At 42.5% G+C, this 9,655-nt stretch overlaps 1 protein-coding gene across 5 annotated transcripts in view; it reads left to right on the top strand.

The window, feature by feature from the left end:
• Positions 1 to 5,426: 5,426 nt before the first annotated feature.
• KIAA0319 (KIAA0319 ortholog) overlaps positions 5,427 to 9,655 on the top strand; it is a 45,345-nt gene continuing 41,116 nt past the window's right edge. For 3 of the 5 annotated variants that reach the window (XM_042462578.1, XM_042462577.1, XM_042462579.1), the window contains exon 1: positions 5,509 to 5,810. The gene's annotated coding sequence lies outside the window, so the exon portion shown is untranslated. The other 2 variants (XM_042462575.1, XM_042462576.1) reach the window with 2 other exon arrangements.

Raw genomic sequence — 9,655 nt, 5'->3', positions numbered from 1 at the left:
TTCATCTTTGTGCCAGGATTTTCAGTAGCTAAGATGGAAAAAAACAGCAGTCTACCAAATTTGCTATGTACTGGCAGTTCTATGACTAAAGGTGCATTGCTGAAATATCATACACTCCCCTATCTGTGATACAAAGAATTGCTGTTTCATGATAGTAGGAACAATGATGTGATCTGTGCCACTTAGACTTCTCTGCCATCTCTGAGTTTAGCTGCAGTCCTCACTCAGGTGGGGTGGATTTTCCCAGCATCCATATTTGTTGTGCGCTATTCCAGTGATGATATTTGCTTGGTCTTATACTAGCAAGCAAGAACCATTAGCTTTACAAAAGATCTGTAGGAGGGGATAAACACTGCTTTAATTGGTTTATTGATATAATTTTTATATCTCTTCAAGTCAACTCCAATCTATGGCAAACCTATCATAGGGTTTTCTTGGTAAGATTTGTTAATAAGAGGTTTGCCATTGCCTTCTGCTTAGGTTGAGAGACTTTGTCTAGGCTAAAGCAACCCAGTGAGTTTCTATGGCTGAGGGGATTAAAAACCCTGAGTTCTACTCCAACACGTAAGCCAAAACACCACACTGGCTCTCACGGATCACCATAGCTGCCTACATTTTGGGATGTGGAGACATGATGAGCATGTAAAATTTTATGTCTACATAACTGTGATCGTGGAATAATGCCAAACAGCACACGGAACACTGCCTTTCCTCCAGTCACCCATTGGTTTCAAGGCCTAACAGCAAAACATAATTGCTGGTGGACAGAACACAAATTATATGATTTGGAAACCTTGATGCAAGAAGGCAAGCCAAAATATTTTCTATAGCTGATTGGGATCCAGCTTCAGTGAAAACATGCAGTGTTTATGATCCTGCTTGTGAGAATCGATACTGTCAGAGTCCTATGGAAAATTTAATACTTTATTTTAGGAGGAACTGAAATACCTAGGCAGATAAAGCAGGGGAGGTAGCTGAAATGTAATTATGTTTTTAGTTAACTAGGATCTGCTGCACTGGTGGTTCCCAGTTTTTGATCCTCCAGGTGTTTTTGACTTCCACCTGCCAGTCTGGCCAATGGCCATAGATTCTGGGAGATGAAGTTCAAAACTCTCAAGAACTAAAGACAGAACTACTGTGTTACATCATATTAAGGATTGTGCAGAAGCACCTGTTTAATTTCATTTTCAACAACTGAAGGAAATGGTCCTGGTATGGAAATGACCTGCTTCTAATCTGAACATATAGTCAAGAAACAGAAACAAGTTTAGCAGCTGGTTATTCGTTACATTGATGTGATCATAGAAAGTCATTGTTAGTATGATGTCTGGCTTCCCCTCTGGCTTTGCAGCCTGAAATGTGCCAGAATGTGGATAGTCTACATTAAGCAGAACCTTTCTTTTATTTGCAAGGCTCAAATCATGGACTAAATCAGTTTTAAATTTACAATCCTGTCCTAATGCCCCCTTGCAAAGAAGCACCAGCAGTTTCTATTACGCTTATAAGCAGAGGTTGGAAAACATTGACCCCAGCATATTTCACTTGTTTTAAAAGGGATATTGCTGTACTGTAACAATACCCCCATCACTCGGCTGTTTCCAGCTTCTCTTATTCTTATGCTGCCCATCAAACTTGATGCTTGAGAAGATGTAGTTTAGTTAACAGGAACCACTATCATTACTCCTACATTGAGTCCATTATAGGGGTTTGATGGCTTTACATCTTGAAGCAATCCAACCTTTCAAAAGTTAAAATTAAAACATTTATGTGCTGTATGAAAAAATATGTCCAGAAAAGATCAACTTTCATCTGTGGCTCCCATTTTGTGGTGATAAAGTACTGCTATGTCAGTGGCTGTGAATCTGCTCCTCACTTTAGTGTAAACTTTATAGGTATTATTCAGAGTGCTGATACCAAAATTTGACATTAATTAGCTTGTTAATTATTGATTTGGCAAGTTTTTTAGAGTGATTTCAGCTAACTCACTACAGTACATCCCCCAAGCAATGCTGAAGGTTAAAATATACTTCAGCAAATTAGGTTATTAAAATTCATTAGAGTGGATGCCTCTCAGATTCAGTGAAACTGGAGGGTCTCCTGACTCAAGAGAAGTATTAGGAGTGGAGGAAGAGTTTCATGCAGCTCTGTTGTTAGACAGGCTAAAGAGAACTGGAGCCCAAGTCAGAGCAGGAAAGGAAATGAGTAAAAGAATGAAAACGAAGAAAAAAGTGGATCTTGGAATGGAAAAGTGGAGGGGAGTGATTTGGAAATCAAGGCCTGCAAGCATCAGGGATCTTATAAATGTCAGTGACTACAGTAACTTCTCTTCCTCTCCCGATTATCTTTCTGGACTGCTTTCTATTGTATAATATTACTTGAGGTGAGCTGCAGTTAATCCCTTCTGTAACCTTGCTGTTGCTCACACAGTGCTATGGATTTGTATAGTTAAGTGACAGTTTTCCTCCTACTTCCCCTATTTCCTCCTCTCTTAGCTCCTGCTCCCTCTTCCCTATCATTCCCATTCTGTTCTTTACTACTCTCCTCCCCCCCACTCTTTCATTATACAGCAAGATATGTGCAGAGAATAGTGGGGTTTTTACACACCTGAGCCATTTAAACTGAAGATACCACCAACTGAATTTGAGATCCTTGGCTGCTACATGCAAAATATGTGCTTTACCACTGACTTTTCCAGACCTCACATTTTGTTTGGGAGGAGAGAGGCAGAAAAGATGCAGTGATAAAGTGCTCTGGTCAAGCCAGCATGGCAGTGATGAAGGATTGTGGGTTTGTAGTTGAACAGCATCTGGAGGAGTCCATAGGTTTAGTTAATCTAAGCTAAGTTCCTCTTGAAATTGGTTTCATCAAACAGAATCTCAATCACTCTGCACCTATGAGAAGATCAAGGGCCTTGTAAAAAACACCAAATGGTTCCTAAAATGCATTATCGATTGAGCCTCCCTTATCTGAAATGCTTGGGACCAGAAATGTTTTGGATTTTTGATTTTTAAAAGTTATCCTGGAATAGTTGCATATACATAATGAGGTATCTTGGAGATAGGAACCTAGTCTCAATGTGAAATTCATTTATTTTTTGTATATAAACCTTTTACGCATAGCCTGAAGATAATTTTATACATAATATTTTAAATATTTTTGTGCATGAAACAAAGTTTGTCTACACCGAACCATCAGAAAGCAAATCTCAGCCACCCATGTGGACAATTTTGGCGTTTTTGGATTTTGGAATTCCAGCTGAAGGATGTCCAACTTGCATAATGGATCTTTTACAGGGCAGTCCTATCCAAGTGTGGCTAAAACCAGTGTAGTGCAGTGGTTTGAGTGTTGGGCTATGACTCTGCAGACCAGGGTTCGATTCCCAGCTTGGCCCTGAAATGTCTGGGTGACTTTGGGTAAGTCACACTGTCTCAGCCCCAGAAGAAGGCAATAGCAAACCTCTGAATAAATCTTGCCAAGAAAACCACATTGTAGGTTTGCCTTAGAGTTGCTGTGAGTCAGAAATGACTTGAAGGCACACAACAACAACAACCTATCCAGGTGTACACAGATGTAGCCTCCAAAAGGATTCGAGACAAACTGGATCTCAAAGGCAGTAGCTTTTTGTCTTGCTAATGGAATTTAAAGTTTAATTTCTGTTCTGAATCTCCCATGACCCCCATGGAAGAGGGGCCTGCTTGCATGAATACCTTCCCATACCATATGATCTGAGGACAACAACCACAGCATCTTGACCAAATGCAGGCCTATGACTAACATGGTCAATTCCCCTCCCCTTTCTCCTGTATGTTGTTAAGCACCTTTGTCTGGCAAAAGCCAGGGAAGCTTTGAAAACTTGCATTGTGTATCATGTGCATTTGGGTTGACTCCATAAAGGTATCACTGCTTTGTGGATGTTGGGTGATACCATACCTCATTGAGTTCAGTTTGGGTTATTCTGCATATAGTGTGGGTAATTTCTCCATCCATGTAGCTTCCATAAATTTCCCTCAAAGCAAGAAGTAGTCCATTTGTTTGTTGCTGTGTGCCTTCAAGTCGTTTCCAACTTATGGTGACCCTAAGGCCAACCTTTCATACACATCTGAGGAAGTAGGTTCATGTCTAGAAAGCTCTGGCAACCAACTCTTTTCTTTGGACTTTATCACATGGAGGTAGGGTTGCCATAACCCGTTTGCAACCGGGTTTTTCCCGGTTTTGGCTGCACCTGCCCGGTCACGGCACGGGTGCAGCCAAAAACCGGGAAAAGCCCGGTTGCAGCAGGGTTGCTGGGCAACCCTGGGGCCTCGCTGCCCTCCTCCTCCTCCACCGCGCATGGCCGTGCGGAGGAAGAGGAGGACAGCGAGGCCTGGGGTGGAGGAGGCTGCAGGGAGTTGGCGCCTCCTGCGCGCAGCCACGCCAACCTCCCCGCCTCCCTGCAGCCTTGCGCCTTCCTCCGCGGCCTCCGCGGGGTCTGGGGAAGGAAGGCAGGCCTTGGCGCTCGCCCGAGGCCTCGCGCCTTCCTCCGCGGCCTCTGCGGGAAAATGTAGGACAAAATTTTCAAATGCAGGACACATATTTTCTGTGTCCTACATTTGAAAATTTAGTCCTACATTTTTCCCGTTTTTGAGGTCCAGAGTTATGGCAACCCTACATGGAGGCAAATCCTGGGATTTTAAAATCCACTAAACACCTGCAAGTGTGGGTTGTTTTTCAGAAACGTTGGTGGAAAGACAACGCAAAAAAAAAAAAAAAAACCTGAATGGAAAGCCGACAAAAAACACTTCTACTTTCAGAATTTCCCCGAAAGTGAAAAGAAACAAGTTTTCTTGGCTTTCCATTCTGGTTATTTTCACGTTATTTCTGTTTAATGCAAACGTCATCTGAAAAACAACCTGCATTTGTGGGTTTTTTCTACTTTTGTTTGGGTTAACTCCAAGCGTCATGTGAAAAACAATGCGCAAAAGTGGGTTGTTCGTCCCATGTGATAAACTCTTTTCAGTTAGGCCCAAGACAGGCTGCAGAAATAATCTGGTTTCAGAGTGCTTTAACTGCCCTGGCTCAATGCAAGGGAATTCTGGGAACTAGTTTTGTGAGACATGTAGCCACCTCTATCGGAGAGCTCTGGTGCCACAAGAAACTACAATTCCCAGAATTCCCTAGCACTGAGCCAGGGCAGTTAAAGCGGTCTCAAATTGGATTATTTCTCTGGTATGTTTTTGGACCAGATGCTCCAAAGATGCTCCAAGATCCCTTTGCATAAACTATCCTGGGGGTTTTCTTTAGAGTGGGAATCGAACCCTGGTCTCTCGAGTCCCAGTCCAGCACTCAAACCACTAGGCCACGTTGCCCCTTTGCCAAAAGCTTGGCCTTGGAGATGGACTTCTGGCTGCGATGCATTGCAGAGAGCGGGAGGAGCCCTGCAGCGGCCCCTGGCGGCAGGGCCAGGAAGCGCCGCTGGGAGGCGAGAAGAAGATGCTCTTGGCATCAGCTGCAATTGCAAAGCAGGTAGAAGAGGATGCAAAGAGGGAGGGAGTTCTTTGGGGAGGAAGGTGCTGCTGAGGCTTTGCTAGGCTGCCCAGTTACATCCACTCAGACCTCCTCCTGGGTTTCCTTCCTCGCCTTTAGGAAAGAGGTTTGTGGGGTCTCCCCTCCCCTTCTTCCTCTTGCACCATCCTTTGCCTCTTGCAAATCGTCAAAAGAGGAGGAGGAGGAGGACTGCAGAAGCGAATGGGGCACCAAGGAGGGCCCCGAGCCCCGACTGCCTGATCATGCCCACCTGCCCCCTCTTCTTCTGCCCCATCGCCAGCTGCCAGGTGAGACAAGGAGGGCCACCCAGATCAGAGAGGTGTGGCGGCTTGGCTGGCAAAGGCTGGCAGAGGGTGGAAGAGGAGGGTTGTGCCTCGCAATGGTTGGTGCCCAGGAGCAGCAGGAGATGCCTTTGGCTGGGGCTTCTCTGTTTCTTCCTTCCTTTCGCTTTCTATCTACCCCCCCTCTCTCTTTCTATCTCCCTTTCTCTTTCTTTTTCTACCCCCTTTTTTCTCTCTCTTTCTATCTTCTTTTCTCTTTCCTTTCTCTATCTCCCTTTCTCTTTTTATCTCCCTTTCCCTCGCCCCCTTTCTCTCCCCTTTATCTTTCTATCTCTCTCCCCCTTTTTCTTTCCTTTCTCTTTCTACCTTTCTCTCCCTCTCTCTCTTTCCATCTCTCTCTATCTCTCTTTCTCCTTCCAATCCTTTTTCTTTCTGTCTCCCTTTCTCTCTCTGTCTATTTCCCTTTCTCTCTCTCTCTTTCTATCTCTATCTCCCTTTCTCTTTCCTTTCTCTCTTTCCTTCTCTTTCTCACTCTCTATTTCTCTTTCTCTCTTTTTAAATCTCTCTCTCCCTTTCTCTTTCTTTTCTCTTTCTACCTGCCTTTCTCTCTCTCTCTCTCTCTCTTTCTATCCTCCCCTCTCTCTTGGCAATAGGCAGACATGGTGATCCTCTGCGAAGCCATCTCCAGGTTGATCTCTTCATAAAAATAGATAGGGAAAAATGCAAAATGCAAAAGCTATTAGCCATGGCAGGCTTCTGCTCTTTTCCCTCCTCCACACACATACAGTGGAAAAAAAGGGGAGGGGAAGTGTGTGGGGGAGAAATGTGCATCTTCCCTTTATTGCCTAGCAATTTATTATTATTATTATTATTATTATTATTATTATTATTATTATTATTATTATTATTTAAAAATGGTTTTGCTGCATCTTATTTGTGGTGGCAGAGGGAATTGATGCCTGGGGCAAATTGATTGCAAAGGAGGGCAAGACACCACAAAATGTAGGGCATTTCAGGAAAGTGGAGGACATGTTTCTTAGTCGTGCTCAAAAGGGAGGACATTTTGGAATATCTCCTGGACAGAATGCTGAAATGTAGGACATGTCCTGGAAAAGGAGGATGTCTGGTTACCCCGTGTCTGGTGTTTCTTGCATCTTGCAATCATCCACCAAATAATAATAATAATAATCCCTGTTGGCATTTTTATTTCTGAAACATGGAAGATGTCAATAACATTGACATCATAATCAACAAGAGCAATATCAGTCATTATCATGCCATTGCATTCATCTTGCAGCAACACGGACTAAAATGCCCACAAGAGCAGACAGAGGCTTATGTTTTCTTCTCCTCCTGCGCTACACCAAGTTGAAGAAAGGCTGAACAGAAGTGACGGGTTAGATCAAGGCACAAGGACATTTAATGAAAATGTCTTTCAGAAGAGACAGGGCTAGCATCTCTGTAATAGTTTGCTGTGTGTTGCAACCTGTTGTCTTAAGAGATACCCATAGCGAAGGGTTGGCTTTGTTTGTGTGCAGTGTATTCGGTGATATTGAAGCTGTTTCCTTCCTTGCACAAATCTTTGAAACAAGACTGAACTGGTAAACTGAACAGAGAATGAAATGTATATCCCCTTCCCTGTTTAGCAGCAGATAAACTTGACTACATCAAAATGCTTGTGAGAATCCCAGATTAAAGAAGCATTAAAGATTGGTAATTTTTAGGGAGCCAGTGTGGCATAGTGGTTTGAGTGTTGGACTGCGATTCTGGAGACCAGGGTTTAAAATTCCTACTTGGCCATGGAAACCCACTGGGTGACCCTGGGCAAGTCACACACTCTCAGCCTCAGGGGAAGGCAATGGCAAATCTCCTGTGAATAAATCTTGGCAGGAAAACCCCGTGATAGGGATGCCTTAGGGTTGCCATAAGTTGAAAATGACTTGAAGGCACACAACAACAACAATATCCTATTTAGAGACTAACAGGATATGAACAGGAATACAAGCGAGCATTGAACTGGGTATTTAAACTGGGTACTATTTCATCCATCAGAATCCATAACCCCACTTTATCCTACAGCACCCATCCAATCCCTGCTACAAACCTGTTCCAGAGGGACCTTGCCCCCAAATAGATTTTCAGGGAGAACAGAATGCAAATAGATCTAGTTTAAATATCCCATTGAATCCTGCCCACAGTTAAGTCATTATGTGGCTTTTTTTAAACTTTAGCCAACTGCTTACAGATTCTCTTTTTTTGTATATGAAAGTGTTGTTGTTGTGTGCTTTCAAGTCTTGTCCGACTTATGGTAACCCTATGGGACCCCATAATATGATTTTGGGGGGCTGACAGAGGTTGACTTGCCCAAGATCACCCAGTGGGTTTACATGGCTGAGCTGGGAATCGAACCCTGGTCTCCAGAGCCATAGTCCAAGGCTCAAACCACTATGCCACGCTGGCTATATTCTAACAAACATTGACAAACACTTGCTGTTAGTTTAGAATTCTCCAAAGAAGCCATGCTGGCTCTCATGTATGAAAGACATCCACATTATAACTCTGAATTGAATGCTAGGATAACCAACAGCTCAATTATATATAAGTTTAATTAAAAGTAAACCTTCCTAACTTGAGGATATAGAGTGTAGGATTGCAATGTACATTGTTTTTATTTTTTAAAAAATGCTTAAATTTGCTTTTGTGGTGTTTTACGATTTGATTTTTTTTTTACATTTTTCACATTTTGACACCGGAATGACAAAACGCCAGCTCTAATGCATTTTCAGTTTTAAATATTCCATTTGCTGATCTGTACTGAAATTTATGTTCTGTCTTCTGATCTGTACCATGTTAATAGCATTCACAATTACAAAAGCTATGCTTAAAAAACATGCTCAGTGTCACTTGTGGAAAATATTTTTAATCCTTCAGTTCCTATCACTTCTGTGCAACAGAAGGGAAAAAGAGATTGTATTAACATTTCTAGCATGCAAGGAGTCAATTACTATTTATGTTTTGTGCTGTATATTCAATATGGGATACTTGGTTTCAGTTTTGTACCTTCAGGGGTCATGGCTTACCTTAAAGAGCACATGATCCTATGATTTCTTGCTAAATAAAATTACAATAGGTATGTGAAATTTCTGCACCATCCAGAAGGAATGTCCACTTCTATGATGGTGACAGCTGCACATGTAGAAATTGACAGGAAAGCCCACTTGATTGAGGTTCCATGCATATGGCTGAAGTGCACCTAGAGCTATGGATCAGGGGCTAGGTTTGTTATTTTTTTATATAGTAGTCATATTTATAAATGTTAGGGTGGCATTCCTAATTATAATACAGTACTGTTCATGCTGGCTGAGGAATTCTGGGAGTTGTAGTCAAAAATGTAATTTTGCTCACAAACTGGGTAAAATTGTGAGGGGTAATTGGAACAAGAGAGAGGCTGATACTCACTGTTTCTATGCATTGCTAAAGCTGTCTTGACATGCCTGGAGGTAGGGGAGGACATGTTATGGTAAATGCATGGAAAGTAGATAATTTCCCTCCCCCATTTTTATGTAGAAACAAATGTACAGGGACTAATCTGGACTGAGATTACTCAAAACTGGATTATCAGATTTCACTTGGTGCAATTGCACAAGGCTTCTCATAAACCAGGGGGCCCAGTGCTGGAGGAAAAAGGTGTTGCTTGTTTCATCTTCTTCCCCATCACTTCCTGAATCTTCTGATGGAAATATCCTCCCATCTTTTGTGTTATTGGAATAACAGTGAAAAACGTCCAAAGGATCTGAATATTTATCTTACAGATTTGAAGGGATGAAAGTGGGTTCCCATATGAGGATTTT

The sequence above is a fragment of the Sceloporus undulatus genome, chromosome 4 (assembly GCF_019175285.1).
Source record: "Sceloporus undulatus isolate JIND9_A2432 ecotype Alabama chromosome 4, SceUnd_v1.1, whole genome shotgun sequence".
Lineage (NCBI taxonomy): Eukaryota > Metazoa > Chordata > Lepidosauria > Squamata > Phrynosomatidae > Sceloporus > Sceloporus undulatus.
This window is presented reverse-complemented; position numbering and strand designations above follow the sequence as displayed.